Source organism: Ursus arctos, unplaced genomic scaffold, assembly GCF_023065955.2.
Source record: "Ursus arctos isolate Adak ecotype North America unplaced genomic scaffold, UrsArc2.0 scaffold_31, whole genome shotgun sequence".
Lineage (NCBI taxonomy): Eukaryota > Metazoa > Chordata > Mammalia > Carnivora > Ursidae > Ursus > Ursus arctos.
Window position 1 is genome coordinate 25,736,093 of NW_026622997.1, and position 23,395 is coordinate 25,759,487.

The window sequence follows — 23,395 nt, forward strand, 5'->3', positions numbered from 1 at the left end:
TCTGGATTCGAGGGAAAAATATGAATGAGTAATTTTTATTATTATTATTTTTTTAGTTTTCATCCCAGATGTTTGGCAACAAACAGACAGAATAGAATGGTAATGGTTTTGAAATGAAATTAGGCCAGAATGTTGGTTTCATCAGGGAAAATTGTATTTTAAAATGGGAAGAATAGGAATTGTCTTTCTGAGGGTAGCCCCTTATTCATTTATTCAGAAGCTTCTCATTTGTCATCTGGTCTGGGAACAGGTTCATTCAGCTCAGCTTAAGCAAAGTCAATAAAATGGATTTTTTTAAAATACCAGTCAGATAATCACAGCCAATAAAAATACATGTTTTGAGGTTTTTGTAACACTAAGTATTAGTAAAATCAAAAAGGCATGATGTGCAGATTATTGTGAAAATTCCTTAAGAATATTATAAAATCATTTAATGGAAAAAAGTGATCATCGGAACCAAATAAATTCCTTACAATTGTTCAGTAGAAGCTTTTATACAATAATACTGTTAGGCTATCTGTTTTGTTTATTATTATTATTGTTATTATTATTATTATTATTATTGATGATGTATCTGAAGGGAGATGCAAAGGACTAGGTGGAGAGAAGCAACGGGGACTTCATTTTATTTTTTTATTTTTCAAAATTTTTTTAGAGAGAGAAACAGAGAAGTACGCACATGAGTGAGTAAGAGCGGAGCAGAGGGAGAGGTAATCTTAAGCAGGCTCCGTAATCAACAGGGAGCCTGATGTGGGGCTTGATCTCACAACCTGGAGATCACGAGCTGAGCCAAAATCAAGAGTTGGACGTTTAACTGACTGAGCCACCCAGGCGCCCCAGCAATGGGGACTTCAAATGCCACAGTGGAATCATGTTTCTCAACTCTATGTTGTGTATTGGGTTGAGTATTTAGCTATTAAATCTCTCTTATACATAGTTTTATCTCTTCGATATTTAACAACATTTTGAAAAGGAGAACTCCAGTAAGTTGAAAAATGGAAAATATCTGATTTTTGACATGTGAATTGTGAGTGACAATGTAGCAGGAGCTGCTTCAGAGAAGTGATGAGAGAAGGAACCAGATGGGAGACAGTTGGGAAAAGGGCAGGAAGTGATAAAATGAAGATATGGTGCATTAATGACTTTTTCAAGAAAGGAGATATGGTAGCAAATGAGGAGATACAGTAGTAAATGGAAGAGGACGTGGATTAGAAAAGAGTGGTTAGTTAACTTTAGTTTGTAAAAAAGGAAGTATTGACCGATGTTTAAAAGCTAGTAGAAAGCATCAGTTGAGAGGAAGAGGATACTAGAGAGAGGAAGGATACACAATAGTGAAAGGTACTTGAGGAAAAAGGAAGAGTAGAATCCATACTGTACACAGAGGAAGTGGTCTTGAACTACAAAAATATCCAGCCCCATCACTGTAACAGGAAGTAAGAAGAAAAGTATGTGAATTTTCTTCCAGAAAACCAGGAGAGAGATGCCTGTTTTCTGAATTAGGGAAATAGGAGAGACAGTGGAAAGAAGTGAGTGCAATCAAGACAGATTTGGTAAATGCTTATACGACTTTGTTATTGCTTAAATTTTTTTTGGCAAGGGAGAATAGTGTACGTGGATAGAGGGAGAATACAGAAATCGCTAGGCTTCTGGCTTGAGGAGGCAGATGGGTTATAATGCTGTTTGTTACCATCAAGATCAAGGAAGATGGTAGATTAGAAGCCCATCTCAACTGAGCTTCAAACCTGCACAAAAATTCTCTCAGAAACACAAATTGGAACAACCACATTTTGTGTACTCTGTGACTAATGCAGTGGAATAGTGAAAACAAACAAATAAGCAAACAACCAGAGTCAGGAGATCTGGATTATTTTCTTCTGGTTGCACCATTCCATAACATGGATCTGAGCACACATTTGGTGAACTCAGTGTTTTTATCAGACCATATCAATTTTTGGTCCTTCGTAATATTTTAATGAGCTCTACTGAGAAGCTGTGTTTGAGAACATCTTTAAAAATCTAAGTTTCAAGGTTTTTCTTCAAGAGGTATATCGTGTGTTTTGGTTTGAACCCAGTTAGCGAGATAGTGGTAAAAAAAATCGATTGTTTTTGGGGCACAGCTATTGGATTTATATAATGTCAGTATTCATTTTATCATCCAACAGAAATGTGTTGAGCATGAACTCTGCGCAAAGCACAGTTTAAAAAACTTAGCCCAAGTAAGTGAAGCCCCTCCAGCTCTCAAAAAAGAATCTGTGCTTTCTGGGGGCTTAGGTTCTGGGGAGAGGAAAAAGGTAATGAACAGTAAACGTAATGCATACATGATAAAAGAAGGTGGTATGTTTGAAGGGGACAGGTACCACGAAAAGATAAAAAGAGCAATGAAAGTAGGATCAAGCATGATTCGCAGTTATGTTGTAATTAAAAGAGGATTGGGATGCCTGGGTGGCTCAGTTGGTTAAGTGTCTGCCTTTGGCTCAGGTCATGATCCCAGGGTCCTGGGATCAAGCCCCACATCAGGCTCCCTGCTCAGCGGGGAGTCTGCTTCTCCCTCTGCCTGCTGCTCCCCCTGCTCTGCCCTCTTTCTCTCTGACAAATAAATGAAATCTTTTAAAAAAGTAATTAAAATAGGATTATCAGCATGGGCCACGTAGAGAAGGTAACAGTTGAGCAAAGAATGAGGGGTTTGGCCACTCATACATTTGAGGGAGAAGGGAACATCTGGTGAAATGCTGGAGAGTACATGGCAGAGAGCAGGAAGGCTAGAGTGGCCAGGGGAGATTGGTAGGTGATGAGATCAGGGAGATAAAGAGGTGGTGGCTCATTGGCTTCTTCTTCTGAGTGAGGTGATGGGCACATGGTTGGTAGAGTAATTTAAGCGGAGGAGAGATGTGATCTAACAGGCTTCATAAAGTCACTCCAGCCAGCTATTATGTGGAAAGAATTACTCTAGCTGAGGGTGAGAGAGGAGGGCAAGGAGTCCAAGAAGAAAGTGATTAAAGTGGGAGATGATGGTGGGTGAACCGAAGTGGCAGTACATTCTATTTTAAAGGTGAAACACTTTGCCAACACACTGAATATACATGTGAAGGAAAAAGCAAAGTCAAGAGTTAACTCCAAGGTTTTTGGTCTGAGCAGCTGGAAGGATGGGACTGCCATCAACTGAGATGGGAAGATGGTGAGGGGGTAGGTCTTGGAGAGTGTAGATCAAGAGGTCAGCTCTAAGTAATTTCAGTTTGAGATGTTAGCAGCATGGATCATGTTGTCGATCTTCCACCTGACCTAATACCTCATCTGGTCAGTTTGGGAACAAATGACACCGTACAGCATGTTTCTGTGGAATGTGCTCCATATTTAATGATTGGTTAATATTCAGATTCTCAATATTCAACCAAAGTTGTTTTTATTTGTGTGAATGCTTTCTTAGGGAATAGAAATAGCTTAGCGTATCCAAACAGCTAACTTAGATGGCATGGAAATAGGTTAGAATACCCTAAAACTGATTTAGTCCGTTCTTTCAAAATGTTCCAAGTGCTTGACTCTCATGAGAAGAACCTCTCCATGGTTTTTTAAACTATAATTCAGATTTTAATATTGCTCTGAAATCTCTAGCACCATTTTCTATGCCAAATTTACTTGCTTTCTATAGTGCAAATTTCCAAGGTAATTATCCTGCCATTTTGCAGTCAAGAAGAACATTTCAGTGTGTCATAATATAATCATAAGCTAGCGGAAGACTAAGGCTAGCCCATGTTTCTCTTATTCTGTAAGTAGGGTTCGGTTATTCCTGATGAGGAGATTAATTCCACATATTCAAGTCAGTAATGATTGCCAGACAGGTTTATGGGATGGAAATGCATACAGACCATTCAGGGACCTTGATTGCAGAGCAGTATGAAATATATATGCAATATTTTCTCTTAGTTATTTTTATCTGCTAGGCTTATAGACCTGTAAATAAAAGTGGCAGATTTCCCAAAAGAATTAAATTTCAGCTTATGAGTTTATTTTATGGAGCCTCTATTCTACCTGTACAAGTACCTCAAGTGGTAACACAGGCAAATATAAAGCAACATCCTATTCTATTCTATTAGTGTATTTTACAACAATTCTGCAGATACACAAGCTTTAGAGATCATAAACACCCAAGGTCTTGAAGACTTTACCTTCCTATAAAGTGCTTTTTGAAAAGTGGTACTGCCATCCAACCTATAAATACACTGCTACCCTTGAGGGAGCCAGGATTTATCTCTTCTCAATTTACAAGTAAATCCATTGTTAACCCACCTCACCTCTTCACCAATAAAGGGCTGATTTATGATCAACGGTCAATGAGTCCATCTGAAGCAGTTTCTACTACGGCTAAGCAAAAAAAAAAAAAAAAGGATAAGAAAACCTAGTAAATTGTGCACCATTTAACGTAGATAAAATGAAGTGAGCTGTGTTATACTGCACTGCATCAATCCTCAGGAATCAGTTGAGTCTTGCTTGTTATACTTCCATGATGGGACTGATGATGCCAGCCAGTAATTATTCATCCAGTGGAACATTGTTCGTGATGCTTGGGAATTGTGGCCATAGTTGTCTCTCAGAGAATCCTGATGAATTCCTGTTTACAAAAAAATTGTCACTGCCCATCGTGTCCTGAATTTCCTGCCAAGTAATTTTGGAGTCCATTTCATTATTTACATGAATATATTTTTCTATGCTAAAGAACAACAACAACAAACCCCAAACAAAGAGCACATTATATGTTTATAAATAAGAAATGTTAAAACTGTTAGATGGAAATAGGGCTGGTTCTTGTGGCTAACAGAAGCGTGTTTTGAGAACGGAAAGAGCAGCATATGGAGTTAAGGGTTTTGTCTCAAATCCACCAGTAACTCTTTCTTAAAATGCACTTTCCTGGGGCACCTAGGTGGCTCGGTTGAGTGTCTGACTCTTGATTTCAGCTCAGGTCATCTTCTTGGGGTCGTGGGATTGAGCCCTTCCTCAGGATCTGGGATCAGTGGGGAGTCTGTTTGAGATTCTCTCTCTCTCCCTTTCCCTCTGCTCTTCCCCCTGCTCACTCTCTCTCTCTCTCTCTCTAATAATTAAATAAATCTTTAAAAAATGCACTTTCCCTGGGGTGTATAACATACTTGTGTTTTCTCAAAACATCTTTCCTGAGGTGTAAACCTCCTAAAAGATCCTTCATTATTCCTCTTTCTTAGAGGATAAGTAGCCGAAAATCCATGAAGAGGATCTCTGCGTGAACTTACTGCATCATGGTCAAAGGATCTCCAATTTGGGATCACACTAAGCAGTAACCTCTTTCCAGTGTTGTGTGGTGAAAGAACACTTGAAGAACGCTGCATGCCAAATTCTGTTCTTGTAGGTTTGCAAGTCACATTAATATTAAAGTGCTCTGAGCAGTTCTGCAATAGAGAATTCCATTGCATGGGGCACCTTGCTCATGTATCTTTCATCATAAGTTTTTGTTGCTGTCAAGTTGAAATAAAATTCACTCACGCATTGGTAAGGTTAATCAAATCCCACTACTCTTGAAATGAGAAAACTGAGACCAGGAAAGGTAAATGGTATGACTGTGGTATCTCACACTGTGTCACAGTCTAAACTAGACCTGGGAATGGTGGGTTACCAGTTCAGTGCATCTTGGGATTTCTGCTAAAGCCCTTGTGAGAGGGTTGAGCTGTATATAAGATCAGGGAAACATATGGGGAAACGAAAACATCTTGGCTCAGTACTTTAAGAAACCAATATTTTATTTCTTTTCACTGTTAATATTTAACTGTTTGAAATGTATTACCTCATTTACCTACCTTCATCAGACAAGAAGGTGTTATACTTTGAGTTATCCAGAGACATGAATCCTTCTTCTTTAAACTTGGAAACATTAAGTTGTATTTTCCTATATTAGTTGGCTCCAGCTGCCATAACAAAACACCACAGACTTGGGGGCTTAAACAACAGAAATTTATTTTCTCAAAGTTCTGGAGGCTGGAAGTCCAGGATCAAGGCTTTGGCAGGGGTGATTTCTGGTAAAACCTCTCTTCCTGGCAGGTGGATGGCTGTCTTCTTGCTGTGTCCTCACATGGCCTTTCCTCTGTGCATAGCGCTCCTGGTGTCTCTACCTCTTCTTACATGGACACCAGTCCTACTGGATTAGGGCCTCACCCTTTCACATTTAATCTAATGATCTCTTTAAAGGTTTTCTCTCCAAATTTAGTCACTCTGGGGATTAGGGCTTCATGTGAATTTAGAGGGGACACAATCCAGACCAACACACTTCCATCCATAAATAAAGTTACAGAATGTGTGTGAGAGTGTATGTGCTCCATGCCATCAGCCTTAAGGAGTGTAAGACACACCGGGAACTTTGCCTTAGTAACTCATTATCAAAAGCTAGATGTACAGATCACACCCATCCTGAATGTATTTATATTCAGTACACTGAATTCATCACTCTAATATTGTACTACTTTTGTTTATTTCTTTTATAACTGTTTTCTTAAAACATCAAGAGATACCTCATTCCTATGCAGTTAATGGTGTTTGAGATCTAAATATGTATTGTCTCTATGTCATTCATATTTATTCAAATATCAGTAACATCACTTTTTATCTTTACTAGAAAAGTTCATTTATTTGATTTTCTTGCAATTCACTCAGAGACATATCTATTATTTTCTTTCAGATACTGTTCTATGTTCAGTAATATTTTTATGATTGGTAGAAGAAAAATCATCAGCATATTTCTTTATAATTACTTTACACTTAGTTTATAATTACTTTAAACTTACCTTTTTAAGCCATCCCTTCAATACGATATTAAATATTCGCCATATACCGTCTATTAATCGTGTAATTCAGCAACATGGTGGCTTTTTCTCTTTTAAAGAAGATTTATTTTGTCTTGCCATAGAAGAATCCAGAAAGATTAAAAGCCCATGCATGCAAGCAAGTAGTTACCAGAAAAGCTTTTTATGATACATGATTGTAACATGCCAGAAGAAAATTGCATTGAAAATGATGTAGTCTAACTAATAAGAAATACATTTGAAATTGAAAATTAAATATACTTTTGCACATCCTAATATGCTACTTCACTTGCCTCATTTGCATGCAAATAAGGGTTCAATAACTATTTTAATTGCTATATTCTCCCAAAAGCAAGGAAAGAAGATTCAAAATATATGTATTATTTTGTATGGGAAAGAATGTTAATATTCACCAAATAATTACCTAATTTACATAGTGATTAGACTCATCTGCAATAAAGTATTTTTATAAATATACAGAGGGAACATTAGACGTTGTGAAATTTGACAAGTGAAATCACAAGCAAATCTAATAAGGAAAATTGTATGCAGGTGAAAGACTTCTAGGACATTATTTTTAATATAACTTTATTACTAATGTCAGAATAATAAGTCAAATCCTTAAGCATTTGGTGCATCATATTTGGTAGGTGAGAGGGGAAAAAGCAAATATAATATAGTTAAAAAAATATTGTACATGATCAAACACATCTGAAAGAGATAAATTCCTCAGGGAAGAATTTCCACCTACATAATTTCAAGTGGAGTAATCTATTTTCTAATTAGCAAGGAAAAAATCCTCTGTATATGACCTTGAATTCTAAAATATTAGCTCAGAGGGAATATTTACAATCCAAAGGCTCAGATGCATAATGAAAATACGGACATGACTTTTACTGTTGTTAAGGTTCTTTTTAAATCATTCTTAGGCATAATCAGCCTATGTTGACTGACATTTATAGTATGGAAATTGGCTGGAATGCAAATGCAATGGCGTTTGAAATTAGAAAGCACATTACTGAGGAGACAGGTTAAATATTTGTGGTGTTCAAAGCCATTTTTCTTGGTAGAACCAATACCTTTGTTCATTTTGATCAAGCTTATATTCTAAATGAGTTTTGCATATTGAAATTATTTTAGTTCTCTAATGCTACTTCTTTTGTCATTTTCTGTGTCGTGCTGTTACTCATTTCAGAGAAATGTATTTTTACGCCTTCAACATTTTAAGTATGATGAAGGAGATGGGACTTTAGGATTTACACAAGGCGGATTTGTCAGATGGAAATGGGTGTTAAGTGAACAACTGACTACTTGAATCAATGAATGAGCAGACTGATCATCCTGATTATATAAAGTCTATTCACTTATTTGTTTGTGGGTTTAGAGTGATCCAGAAACATTAATTATAAGGTGAAGCTGGGCAAAGACTGTCAAGAATGAACAGATCTGATGAAAAATTACAGTTCACAATCTGCTTCCCTAGAATATGGGACAAGATAGAGATTTCCGGGCTTCCAGGAGAACAGGGAGATGCTGTGTATGTCCTCTGAGTTGGAAACTAAAATTTTAAGGGAGAGGATGCCACTGGCCAATGTTTCTAAATTCTGGAGTTAGTCAACGATGCCTGACTCCTTCATTCATTCATTATGGGACCCTAAAAAATTACCACTCAGACTTTCAGGTTCATGAAAAATGAGAATGAAAATACTTTCTTTCAGGATTATTGTGAAGATTCCTTAAGATTGTTAATAAGCATAAAGTCTGGAGAACATGGCCAGTTTAATAAATAATAGCAAGTTATGTGTGTTAGAGAAGGTGCAGGAATATAGGTCCCTGGGATATTTTTTCCTTAGGCAACTGACTCCTTTTATCCTTTGAGATGCAAGGATTCTGCATCTGTGATGGTTTCTATGGTGTGTTTAAGAGAGCTGACATTTCACATCCTCAAGGGCACAGATCAATCATGTACGTATTTTGAAATAGTAAATGCGATCATGGGAAATAAAACTCTGTATGATTATAATTTACCATGCATAGTACAAAATGTACATGAATCTAAATGTTCGTTCATAGGGAGTCACTGTCATGAACTTGATGCTTCTGGTATAAAGTTTTATTGTACCTGACACATAGTAGCACCTGAAATTTATACATAATGCTACAAGGCTTTCTTAACCTTGATATCCAAACCAAAATAGTACATTGCAGGCCAAACAAAATACTGGCAAGATGAAATCTAGCTGCATATATATTGTGACAAAGTTGAGTTTTTCCAAAGAATGCAAAGGGAGGGGTGGGTGAGCATTAGAAAATCTGACTCTCCATATTAAGAAATTAAAGGAGAAAACACGCAGATGCATACAAAGCATCTGATATTATTTAACACTCATTTGCAATTCAAATTCTTTGCACACTAACATTAAAAGGGAATTTTCTTAACTGAGTAACTGGTGTCTCTAAAAACCTCCATAAAGAAGGAACTATTCAAAATAGAGTGTTAGGACAATCGTTTATTCTGGAAAACTACATTTTGAAAGGCCTGTTTTCTTTATGTTGTATTTGTCATGAAATCCAGAGCAAATGTCATAAATTGTGTGTGCTACAGAATCGTAATCTCAATAAAGGGGATGTTGCCTGACCCCTGTCTAACTTAATGAGATGAATTCAATTAAAGGAGAAAGAAGCTAATCTATTCGTGTGCTAGTAGTCAGTGTAAAAAAACAGAAAGGACTGTTGTTTCATGCACTTATGGTGATGCGCTTTCTGTGATCTTGCACCTCAATTATTCCTGCTGTCAAGGTGGATGATACTGCTTTAGCCCTTGGTACTCTGAATGCAGTGGGAGAAGCGGCCGCACCAGCAGCACGCGGGACCGTATTAAATATGGAGAATCTCAAGCAGACTCCGCCCCAGACACATTGAATCCAAGTCTGCATTTTAACAAGGTCCCCGGGCATTTATCTGCACATTGTAAAGCATGAGAATACCATCTAGGCTACTGATCTGTCTGCCTTCAGAAATACTGTGAGGATCAGTGACCACCCCCCACCTGACCCCGCCCCGCCAGAAGAATTTTACTTTTGGCTTCAAGTGTCCGATATTTGCAAATTTTTGTTTGTTTTAACTGAAGGTGTAGAAATTTGTTGGCAAGTGTCCCCATATATGGTGATATTAATGAATAACAATTATTAAACTGTCCATGTCACTGTCCTAAGCATTCCAAGGCATTTATTTATTTCACTTCTCCAACCATCCCTGTGAGTTGCATGACTCCATCGTAGAGAAGAGGAAACACGCACTTACGTAACCTTCCCAAGACGAAAGCTGTTAAGATCGGGTCCGTTTTGGAGCCTGGCCTGCCCTGTTCAGCTTTCCTATGCTATTTCTCTGATAAGATAATAGATATTCTTAAATTTTGATCAGCTTATTAAATCTGTTCATCTTGTTCCCCACATTTATCAGTATATTTTAACAAAGTTTCATAGGTAGCATGTATCACATTTTTTATGATTTGGTAGGAACTCTTTTAAGCACTCAGGTTCATTAACTCCTGTAATTTGTTCAACCATGTGAATTTCATTGTTTCCTTTTACAGATAAAGACTTTTTTTTTTGGTTCCTTTTAGAGATGGAAAAAACTAAGCCCCAGAGACACATGACTTGCCCAGCATCAGACAACAAATAAGATATTAAAGAGTAAAAACTACAAATAAAATAGTCTAGCAGACATGGTCCCTGTAGAGGTAAATTCAGTGTGATGCTTCTGCTCTAGAATTCTCTACTTGGCATCCTCTTGAGCAACTACATGAAACAATGTTTCCTAATCCTGAGGTCAGGGGTAACAACTTCTCCAAAGTAATTGTAATTTAAAAATTCTTGCCTGTCCACCTCCCTGTGTCTTGTCTCCTTCGCTGCAGAAATTGCCCTGAGGCAAAAGCTACTTTAACAAAGAATGCCAAAATGCTGGAGATATTACAGGATAGAGGTGAAAGGTCAGCAGAAGCCATCATTGTATTCTGTAACAGTGTTGTCCACTAGAAATACAATGCAACCCATCAAAGTAATTGTGAATTTAATGATAGCTGGATTGAAAAAAGAAATAAGAAACAGGTGAAATTCATTTCAATCATATCTTTTAGTTAACCTGCCATGTAAAAAAAAAAAAGTTATCATTTTAGCAGAGTCAATATAACATTTATTAAAGGGATTCTTTGCCTGTTTGTGAATTTGAAATTGGTGTATATTTTAAATTGACAGAAAATCTTATTCTACTAGCTATGGTTCCAGTGCTCAGGGCCACCTTGGCTAATGGCTGGCCATATTGGTTCATTGGACAACACAGTGTTAATGGCCCTGAGCATCTGAAAAAAAAAAAAGTTTGCATGTTAATAAGGAGGAGTAGATCAGTAAGTATGGCTAATATCAGGAGAATTGTCCATAAGAGCATCATGGTTCACATACACCTACACTCTATTTCCTTCTGAGATTTGTACAATCCTACCATTCTAATTTTTTTCTTTTAAAAAAATGGGGTGAAATAACATGATGTGTTTGTTATTCTGATGTTTTACTTTGGAATTTATTATGAGCTTAGCTTCACGCATCAAATGTTATTTTAAGAAATGATCTTAATAATTGCATACTAGTCTGTGTGATTTTTGCCCTTTTTAAAAAGAAATTATCTGAGCTTAGCATTTGATTTATTTTTACTAGATATCAACATATCAGCAATGCCCTAAATCTTTGTGTCCATGTCTGATTAAACACACACAATTGTTGTTGTTGTTGTTTTAAGGATTTTAAAAAAATTATTTACTTGAGAAAGAGAGAGAACATGTTGCGGGGGAGGGGGGGGAGCAGAGGGAGATGCAGACTCCATGCTGAGCAGTGGGCAGGATGCTGGGCTGAATCCCAGGATGCTGGGATCATGACCTGAGCCGAAGGCAAACACTTAACCGACTGAGCCAGACAGGAGCCCCTAAATGCATATATTTGTAATGGGCTCCATAATACGATCAAATTGCTTTCCAGAAAGAGAGTATCAATGGTACCCATCAAAAGTGCTCCTTTACCACTCTAACCCTACTGAAATTTAGAAAATATCTTTGCCACTTTAAGAGATGGCATATTGTTTTATTTTTTCCAGTTAGTATTTCTTTAATTACAGGTTAGGAAAATTGTGTGTGTGTGTGTGTGTGTGTGTCTGTGTGTGAGCACATGCACATGTGTGTTTATAAGCCACTTGTGTTTCTTCTCATGCATTTCTTGCTTTTTACCATGGACAAATTCTTTACATATTGAGGAAGTTAATTATTTTTGAATCAGGGGTGCCTAAATGGCTCATTGAGTTAAGCAACTGACTCTTGATTTTGGCTCAGGTCATGATATCAAGGTAATGAGATTGAACCCCGCATGAGGCTCAGCACTGGGGGTGGAGTCTGCTTGAGATTCTCTCTCTCTCCCTCACCCTCTGCCCCTCCCCCCCCAGCTTGTACACACTCTCCCTCTATTTCTCTAAAAATATATGTATATTTTTAAATCAAATATGTTGCAAATATTTCCTAGCTTGAAGAAAGATATTGGGATGATCTTTGGTATTTACGATTACACAGTTATAGCTACCAATATTTTCGATTGCTGTGCCCCTTCACTTTTATCTTTGCTTAGGATCTTTTCCTTCTCAAATTCAATACTAGTCTACATTTTCTCCCTGCTGTTTTACTGTTTTTCCCCTATATTTAATGTCTCAACCCATATGGAATTTATTTTTTTAGAAAGTACGTAAATGAAGTGTAATTTTAAAAAAATTATCAGCTGATTCCACCAAGTATCTTAATATTTGTCAATTGCAGAATCCTCTAGGTGCATAGAACTCAGTATTTAGCCAGCCTAAAAAACAATGGTTTTATTTTCTCCTAAGATTTTGAGCTAGGTTTTGCATAAAACAGTGTAAGTCTTTTCCTAAATCAGTCCCAAATGATGTGAGACGTGTGAAGTTTAGAATTAACACAGCATTTCCTGTACTTGGTCAGTGATCCAACAAATGCAGCAGCAGGAGGGAAGGGAGAAAGCCTAATGAAAGGTAAATGCTGTGATGGTGTTTCCTTGTGCTGGTACATTTCTCTGTGCTGGCACACTCTTTCTTTCTTTCTTTTCTTTCTTTTTTTAAACCTCCTGGCATGTCTTCCTTCCTTCACAGCCAGCCCTGGTAAAATCACTCTGCCTGATAGGAGGGGCCACATCAGGTGTAAATATGCAATAAGTGCCCACATAGTCTCCAGGCTCGATCTAGAACCAGAATGACTTTCTAGTGTCCTGAATGGAACCCAGATGCTCTCGCTCAGACCTCTGTTTTTCCCATGTCCCCAACCCACATGCTTCCCTCAACATCACACACACACACAGAGACACACATGCATCTCATGCCCTTAGAAATATCAGTAGCATTCTGCCAGTAGCATTTTCCCTTTGCTTCCCTGGTACACAGGTCATTCCCCTACACAGCCCAGTCCTCAAGTCAACTCTATCTTGAATCAAGTGGATGCAGCAAAAATGCCTTGAAGTTCCCAGCATTTGGATTTTTTTCTTCTTTCATTTCAAAATTTTTTTCCTTTCTATTTTTATATTCCATTGATGTATTTATTTGGCAATTCTGCAAGTGAGAGAGTTAAATGCCTGTTCCATAGTTATCATATTATTAACTGAAAGAGAGACTATCACTAACATACTAACCATATTGTTAATGCATCACTATTTGGCGTTTGCTTGTGCTAAATGCATGCGTGTCAGAAAACAGTGCAGAATGTGTCCCAAGCACAAATCTATCATTGTGTTTGCAGGTGTTCTTTCAATAGCATTGAAAGGGGCAATACATTTGAGTATTATTTCACTTGCTGTCAGCAATATCTTCAGTATGGAGGAGAATAGCGTTAATGTATGGAATGTCTTGCTTGCATACATGGAAGACACAGACTTTCTCTGTCAGTGGCCATGCATTTTGCACCTACTTTCAGCAAAGTGATATACACCCCCATTTAAAAAGTTGGTTGATGGAGTACGATCTGATTTTATTGAGACTGTAATGATGAAAAGAGCCCATTCCTTTTGGTGCCATCCCTGGGGTTATTCTGCACACCTCTCTTCCAATAATTGTGTGCGGCAATAACAAGCCAGAGGCTGTATGGGATAATTGGCGCCTCCTCACTGCATTTATGGGTAGTCAATCTGAGAATTACTGAGATCGAACGGAAGCCACAGTGACTGCAAGACTGAGGCCCATATTGATCCAGTAGGAATAGAATGGATCTGTCATGTCTGGGCAGAATACATCATGCTCCTGGTGGGAGAGTTCTTTCCACAGAAAGGGAAATAATTATTCTCTCCCAGGAAACAGGTGAGTCCAAAGTATACACACTCACAAAGGAGTCTGATAGAACATAGAACGTCGAAAAGAAATTGCTTTTTTTTTCCTTCCTTTTTCCCCTTCCTTCCTTCCTTGTTTTGGTAGTCCCTGCTTGGGAACACATGACACTGAGGTTCTCTTTGTCTTTCTGAATTTCCTTCAGTCCATCTGGGCATTTTTATGTTTGAATCAGTGCATTCACATTGCGAACTCTATTTAAAAGCCTTCCATTGAAACAGAAAGAGTCAGATTCATTTGGTGTATATAAAGTAGGCAGTAATTGCCTTGGAAAACCCCAAAACACACAAACCAGAACCAGGTGTAACCAAACATGTGTGGAAAGCAGCGCACAGAATTTTCCATGGCCTGGAGCAACGATGTTGTACAAATAGTCCCCGAGGGGTCTCAGCAGCTCCATGCACAGTGGAAAGAAATTAGATAATGCTAAAGACTCACCAGATGGATATTCAATCAGTTGTGTGTAAAATTCTCTCCGTAAATTGAATATTGAAGACGTAGCTACACTGAACTTATACAATTAGCATCTTTGTTTTCTCACAGGGTTCCCCAATGCGAATGAGCTGCACTAAGAATGCTAAGGACAAAGTACGTGTTATATACGTTTACAGAACACGTGAAAATAAGCATCAGGCATAACCCAAAAGCAATTGGCGGAAAGCAAATAGAGAGTAGAGGATGCAAAAATGCACAGAAGAAGAATTTGCAGTGTCCTTGATTCAAGATTTGAGATAACAAATGGCCCTTTTAATAAGAAACAGACTTCTTGTGTAGATCACTGTCTTCTTGCAGAATGCTGTGACTTTCTTAGAACACAGTCAGGATGTTGCTGTCCATGTAAAAAACTCCTAAATTATGTGCTCCTTGTCGCACCAAATCCTGACCTTTCTGTTTCATTGTTACGTCCCTTTCTAATCAAACTTTGCCTTCACCTGCATAAACGTATATCCCCCTGCTCACTAATCTAGAATTTAGTCCAATTAGTCTATTCTCCAGTGTATGCAAAGCACTGTTATCAGTACACTAGAGGTTGTTTCCCCAGGAATGCCCTCTCTTTTCCTTTAACACGTTCAAATTCTGCCCAGCCTTAGAGGTCCCATCTCTGCCCAGTCTCTTCCAAAACTACTTCAAACCTCGTTGACCTCCTGTCAAAACTCCACCACTAGAGGAACAATATTGGCTTTCATTAGTCAGTAGGGGAGTATTTATTGGCAGGTAACTCAGGAGCACTACCATTCGTAGATGTTCATACTAGGAAAGACCTGGTGTTAGATCCAAACAAATTGAAATAGGGGTGCTGGATCAAAACGACTACATTGTAGGACATGATTTCTTGGCTAATTACAGCAACTAATCAGATGACCATGCATCGTCATTAACTCTAGGTGATCCTAGTTTATACCTGTTATTCTTGTATGTTATCCATAGTACTCTTTACTCTCAAAATTTGTTTCTACTTGGATGATAAGTCATATGGCCACTTTACTAATCCTTGTTGAGCATTTACTATATGACTGGTAATATTCTGAGTGCTCTGTGAATTAGCTTCTTTGAACTACACAACAGACTTATAAGATGTTTAGTAAAACTATTCTCATTTTTCAAATGATAAAATAGAAGCCCAAGGATAATCTTTCAAAAGATCACACAACTATGGAGGTTAAAGCACCCCTAAAGGGCACCAGGTGGAGAATTAAGATAGGTTTTGCCGAATTCTAACAACATTTTTGAGAATAGAGTTAAAATTGCTGTTAAATATTTATGAAGAGGGTAGAGAGTCCTTGGAGACTTTTCCCCAAATTTAAGCAAATCTAAATATTTAAATAAGTGACACTCAGTGTTTTCTAAACAAAGGCATCTGTGATACTCCCACAGGAAGACCACAGATACTTGCTTGGAGAGAAGGAGGTTGGGAACTGAAGTAGTAGTAGATTCGGCTACTAATATGAGCCCACCAACACGAAAGACACATTAGCATACTAGAGAGTATCATATAGATTTTCAGTATCCTGCAAGTACTTGGATTTTTGGAAGTGTTCAGAGTAGGGTAGAAGTGGAAGCTTAAAATGTAATTGCTTTGGAGTAATTTGTCTTATTAAAAAAATGTTGATATCCATACCCTTCTGGGTGACTGTGAACCTAAATGAAGCTATCTGTAGATATTAGCAGTGATGGTATTCCTCTAGGATGTAGTAATTGGCTCCACTGAATCTACTAATGGAATGTGTGCTTATACTCATAGGTGCTCAATAAATTCTTTATGAATGATTTTTGCAAGTGAATGAATTTACGTATGTTCATATCCCTGAATAATTTTGCTATATCAAATGCTCCTTAGAAAATTATAAAAATCCAGTTCAATTTTAATGAGTAACACATTGAGAATGAATCCATTTGTAAAATAACAACAGTTTTATCTAAATATTTAATCCTTTGGGGTCCCTAGACCATAACTATTCTATCCAAGTTTGTTCTTATCCTTTAAGTCTATAATTTTCCAGATCATAATCCTTACCCTATTTACATCAAGTTCTTAATCTTCGATATTGAGTGTATACGAAGTTTACGCATCATTGCGTTTCTCAGGAAGTTTTGTTTTTCTTCTAGAGTGGTCTGTAAATTGTTGGCTGGCAGCTTTGCATAGTGCCTTAGGAATGATTTCATGTCTCTTCCCTTAATGCTACAAATCTTCATCTGTCTTACCTCAATGCTCTATGTCTAACTTTTGTTCTTTGACCTGATAAATCTGTGTTCTACTTCTGGAAGTAAAATGGAAGTAGACTTCACAGTTTTTTTGAATAGAGTAATTTCTCGAAGAGCACAAAAACTAAAAATGTTTTCCCCTAGTGGACAGAACATAAATGTCATTGTAATTTCTCTGTAATAGCATAAACATTCACATGGTTATGAGAATTCAAGAACAACTATAAAAATGCCATCTTAATTAATAATTACTTCTACAATGCATAGTTTTTGTAAATGGGCACTTATATATGTCGAAGCATTCTATTTACTAGCATTTGACATTTTATTGTTAAGTACCATTATACTTTTTTTTTTTAACACATAAAGTAATAATAATGTGCTTGCTCCCTCATCTCTAAAATCAGTAGCACATTTCCTACTTCTTCATTTTTTAATGTGAAGATACACACAAACTATGATACTTTGTACTGGACATGATTGCCAGGTCAACATCCAGTACCCCCACACTCCTGCAGATATCATTCCTCATTCATGCAGTATACATGCTTTAGGGAAAGTGGGTCCCACCCTCAGCCCCAGAGTTGTGTCCTGATCAGTCCAGGCAGTTGTGGACAATCTAATATCCTTGGCCAACACAGTAGGTTCAGCTTGATGACATCAACATAGCCATTAGGACTTCCGTTTGATGCTGAGGAAGGAGATACTTTTGAGATAACTCAAGATACCCTAACAGATACAGTTTTCATGTCCTTATTTTGCTACTTACAAATAATTTATATAAAATTAATTAAATTTCTATAAAATTAAATAAATGTACAATTTATAATTCTTATTTATTTTCAATTTACAATTCATATAAAATTAATTGAATGTGAAATATAAAATATATTTTATGATATATCTATATATATCTGTGTATCTATACATCTTTATATCTATCTATCTATCTATCTATATATATATATATATATCCCCAAAAAGGTAGTAGGATTTCTCTTCAAAACCTACTGCTAAAGGAAGCAAAACCCAAAGTACTTTCAGAGAATTTTATACCAAATGGTAGCTACTATAGCTACTGCAGCTGTGCAGTCTTTCTCCTAAGGGACAGTTAACTAATACAGGACTTTCTGCTTTGGGAGCTTTCCAGACCATGGCACAGGAACATGGAGCCCAGGCAGAAATTAGAAGTCTAAGATAATTAAACTAACTTTACTCAGGCTAAGCAGGCAGAAATCTGAGTCCAGGACTGTGAAGGTCATGGAATTTGTGGGACATGCTACCAAATAAAATGGAGGCATGGGGAGCAGGGCAATGTCTATGTGGAGGTACTCTTTGGGTCTTTGGCTGAGGCCTAGATTAGTTTGCAAAGTCTAACAGAAATCAGAGACTGTGTACCTGGAATTGAAGTGAAATGTCTGAAGTCACACAGTGCTAAGATTTCTTAGAATATTCCACCCAGTCAGACTGGAAATGCCACACACAGCACATCAGGTATTGAGTAAGCTCCCAGAAGGGTAAACTTTATAACTAGATACTGCCTAGAGTAGGATCTATACCATAGGACTAAAGAAGATAAAGATAGACATGGCCAAAGAAGGGATAAAACCTAGCCTGACTGGATCGAGAAAATTCACTAGTCATTTGACTGTTTATCAAAAGAAAAATCAATCCCTAAGAATGAAGACAACATATTCTGGATTCCTTATAATTTAATATCTACAGGATCTAGTACAAAGAAAAAAAGTACTTGAAATGTAAAGAAGCTGGAATATATGACCACTAATCAAGACCAAAAAAATTTAATACAAATAGACCCCAAGATGACCCAGAATTTGAAATTAATGGAAAAACACAACAAACTGGCTATTATAAATATATTCGAGATTTAAAGAAAAAGGTGAACATAAGTGAACAAGTGATGAAGCCCAGCACAGAACTGGAAACTATTAAAAAAAGAAACAGAAATTCTAGGACTGGAAAATATACATCTGACATGAAAAATTCACTGAATAGGTTTAATACAAATTTAGAAATGGCAAAAGAAAGAGGTATTAGTTTGAAAAAACAGAAATTATTCAACCTGAAGAAAAAAATTACAAAACATAAATGGAGACTCAATGATATATAGAACTATTTCAGCAGTATAATATGTATGTATTTGAAGTCTCCAAAAATAAGAACAACCGTGCGTGTGTGTGTGTGTGTATGTGTGTGTGTGTGTGTATAAACATCAACCTACAGATCCAAGAATCTCAGCAATTCCAAGAAGAAAAATTGGTCAAACTGCTGAAAATCAAAGGTAAAGAGAAAATGTTAAAAGCAACTCTAGATAAAAGGCACATCAAATATATGGGAATAACAATATAAATAGTGGCTAATTATTTATTGATAACCATGAAGCCCAGGAGATGATGAAAAAAAATCTTAAAAGTGCTGACATGGGAACAAAGAATGCTGTCAATCCAGAATTCTATATCCAATATTTTCTAATGCACAAAAGCTGAAGGAATTTGTCTGCTGTTACAAGTCTGCTAAATACTAAAAGAAATATGTTAGGCTGAAGTAAAGTGACAATACATGGAAGCTTGAATTTTTAAGGAGAAAGAACATTGGAAATAGTAAACATAATGGTAAATATAAAAGTCTGTCTTGTTTTGGGGCACCTGAGTGGATCCGTCGGTGAAGTCATGATCTCGGCTTTGGCTCAAGTCATGATCTTGAAGTCCTGGGATCGAGCCCCACATCAGGCTTCCTGCTCAGCAGGGAGTCCACTTCTCCCTCTCCCACTCCCCCTGCTTGTGCTCGCTCTCTCTCTCTGTCAAATAAATAAATAAAATATTTTAAAATATTATATATTTATATATTAAATATATATTAATTTTATATTAAATTGTATTAAAATTATATTAAATATATGCTTAATATATTTAATGTTTATATTTTTAATATATGTATATATTTATTTAAAAATAGCATTGTACTACAGAAGCAATAATACCTATAAATGTGAAATAAAACACATCTATAGTGAAAAAGAGGGATGTTGTAAATGGAATTATACTGTTGATAAACTCCTATGTGTTTCTCTAAGTGGCACAATACTTACTCTAAGGAGACTGTTTTAAGTAAAAGAAGTGATATGTAATCCCTAGAGGAATATCTAACACAATAAAATAAAAATGTATAACTCAAAATGAGTTTGTGGATATAAAGTGGTATACTAAAAATACTGAATTATCCCTAATAAAGAAGGGAGGAAAGGAGAAACAAAAGAACAGTAGAAAAGTGAAGGGTCAACTGGAAAATAGATAGCAAGCTGGTGGACTTCCCACATCACTAAGTACATTGACAAAATGAACTAAAAATTTCGACTGAGAGAGAGAGATTATCAGTCTGGAAAATAAGGCTAATAACTAAGTTCTTCCTTAAAAAAAAAAAAACTTTATACATAAAGTCACAGATAGATTGAAAGTTAAAGGAAGAAAGAAGACATACAATAAAAATACTGGGCATGGACAACCTGAATATAACCCCCTGAAGTGGTTATATTCCTTTCAGACAAAGTAAACATCAAGAGAAAGAGTATAACCAGAAATAAAGTGTAAAAATTCATAACAATAAAGGGACTAATTTGTTAAAAAGCTGTAACAACTGTAAATATGCATGCAACCATAGATTTTAAATATATGAAGAGAAAGCAGAGGTAAAGGGTGAAATAGACAAATCTACAATCATAGGTGGAGATTTTAAGACCTCAGTAATTTATAAGAAAAGCAATTTATAGATAAAAAGATATATAAAGTTTTAAATGATTCAGATAATACTATAAGTTAACCTAATATACATTTATAGAACATTTTATCCAATAATAGCTAAATATACATTTGTTTCCTAATGTAATGTTTACCATGATAAACCAAATGTTGGGTCATAAACAGTTCTCAGTAATTTTCAAAACATTTCAATCTTACAAAACATGTCTGCTACCATTACAGAATTAAAATAGAAATTAATAGAAGTAAGACATCTGGAAAAACCCCAATGCTGGGAAATTAGACAACACAATTCTAAATAACTCATGGGCAAAAGGAGAAATCATACAGTGTTTCATACTGAATGACAAAGAAAATGCTCTCATGTCAAAATTATAATAAGGCTTACAGAGAAATTTACAGGTTTAAATATTTGTATTAAAAAAGGAGAAAAGTTTACATAAATGATATAATTTTTGTCTTAGAAATCTAGATGAAGGAAAGCAAATTTAACTCAAAATATGTACATGAAAAGAAATAACAAAGAAGAGAAACCAATGAGATAGAAGCCAGAAAGATAATAGAGAAAAATTGATAAACCCAAAGTTTTTCAATCTGGAATTCTATATCCACACCTTTTGATATGCAAAAGCTGAAGGACCTTATCACCTACAAGATGGCACTAAAAGAAATACTACAGTTAGTCTTTTAAAAGTCTTTTCAAAAAGACTAATAGAATGGATAACCCAAAGCAATAGATTTTTTTAAGTTTTTATTTAAATTCTAGTTAGCACACAGTGTAATATTAGTTTCAGGTGTACAAGTTTGTGATTCAACACTTACATACAGCACCTGGTGCTCATCACAAGTGCCCTCCCCCTCCCTCACTCTTCCTTTCACTCATCCCCAACCCCATCCCCTCTGGTGACCATCTGCTTGTTCTCTACAGTTAAGAGTCTTTTTTTTTGGTTTGCCTCTCTCTTTTTCCCCCCATGATCATTTGTTTTCTTTCTCAAATTCCACATATGAGTGAGATCTTGTGGTATTTGTCTTTCTCTGACTGACATATTTCACTTAGCGTAATACATTCTGGCTCCATCCACGCTGTTGCAAATGACAAGATTTCATTATTTGTTATGGCTGAGTAATATTCCATTGTATATGTATATACCACCTTGTCCTTGTCAGTTAATCAGTCGATGGACATTTGGGCTCTTTCCATAAATTGGCTATTGTTGATAATGTGGCTAGAAACACCAAACAATAGTTTTTATCAGCAAAGTTGTGAAAAAGCAAATTACCAACCCCAAGATTAAAAGAAGGGATATCTTGCTTCTGATTTTATAGCTGTTATGGAATAATAAGGGACTATTAGGAACATCCATTTGAAACTAAATATGACAATTTAATTAAAATGAAAAAATCCCTTGAAAAACACAACTTGGTGAAATTGACACTATAGGAAATAGAAAGTCCAAATAACCCTATATCTATTAAAGACATTGAATTGAAATTATCAAAAAGGTTCCCAGAAAGGAGCACTTGGGTGGCTCAGTCAGTTATGCACCTGACTCCTGGTTTCAGCTCAGGTCATGATCTCAGGGTCTTGAGATTGAGCCCTTTGTCAGGCTCTATTCTCAGTGGGGAGTCTGCTTAAGTTTCTCTCTCTCCTCTTCCTCTGCCCCTCTACCCACTCGCACATGCATGCTCGTGCTCTCTCTCTTTAAAATAAATCTTTAAAAAAAAAAGTTCCCAGAAAGAAAATTCCAAACTCAGTTTTGTGGATGACTCTCAAAATAAGGAAAGAAACAAGGAAGATAAAAGAAACAAGACCAAGCTTACCCAAAGACTTGCATAAAACAGAGGAGAAAAAAAATCAAAACATTTTCCAAGTCATTTCATGAGGTCAGCATACTCCAATACCTAAACCTGATCAGGACATTATAAGAAAAAGAAAAAAGTATGAAAAATTATGAATAAGTATGTCTCTATTAATATATTTTAAGACACTACCCTGAAAACTAATCTTGCATATGTAAAGGCTAAAGTCAATCAACATATTTACTGCCATTGCAAGGAGGACGTTAGGACTCTCTGAATTTGAGATTGTCCTGGGAAAGTTCAGATTTGGTGCTTGGTGAAAATTGACACTCTGACAAATGAATTTTATCGAGGTTGGTGTTCATGATGATAAGTTTAAAGAAAGACTGGAACAGAGACATCTGGCTGGAGATGATTCATGAGTGTGGCTCTGTGAATTGTCTCAGTTCCTCATGTAGGTGACAAGCATATTTGTGGGTTGGGGTACCGCGCCAGATGGCATTCACTGCACACAGGTGGGCACTGGCTTGCTATCTGTCGTATACACCAAACTCTTTCAGAACATGTATAATTGACTGTACTCTAACAAGCCACTCAGCCAGGAGGTTCTACTCCCATAATTTTGTGTGGACTGCTCCTCATTATCATTCAGCTGTCAGGGAGACATCATCACTACAGACCTGCTCTCCACACACCCAGCCTGAAACCATGGCTTCTCATCCCAGTATGATCTCTTTCTTTCAAGTTGCTTTTTAAAAATTTTATAGAACTTCGGAACATTTTATTTCTTTTATAGAATGTCACCTCCACCAGGAGGCCTTCCAAGGTGACCCACCACAAGCAGTCTCCAGTCACTTTGAGATCAGACTACTTTATATT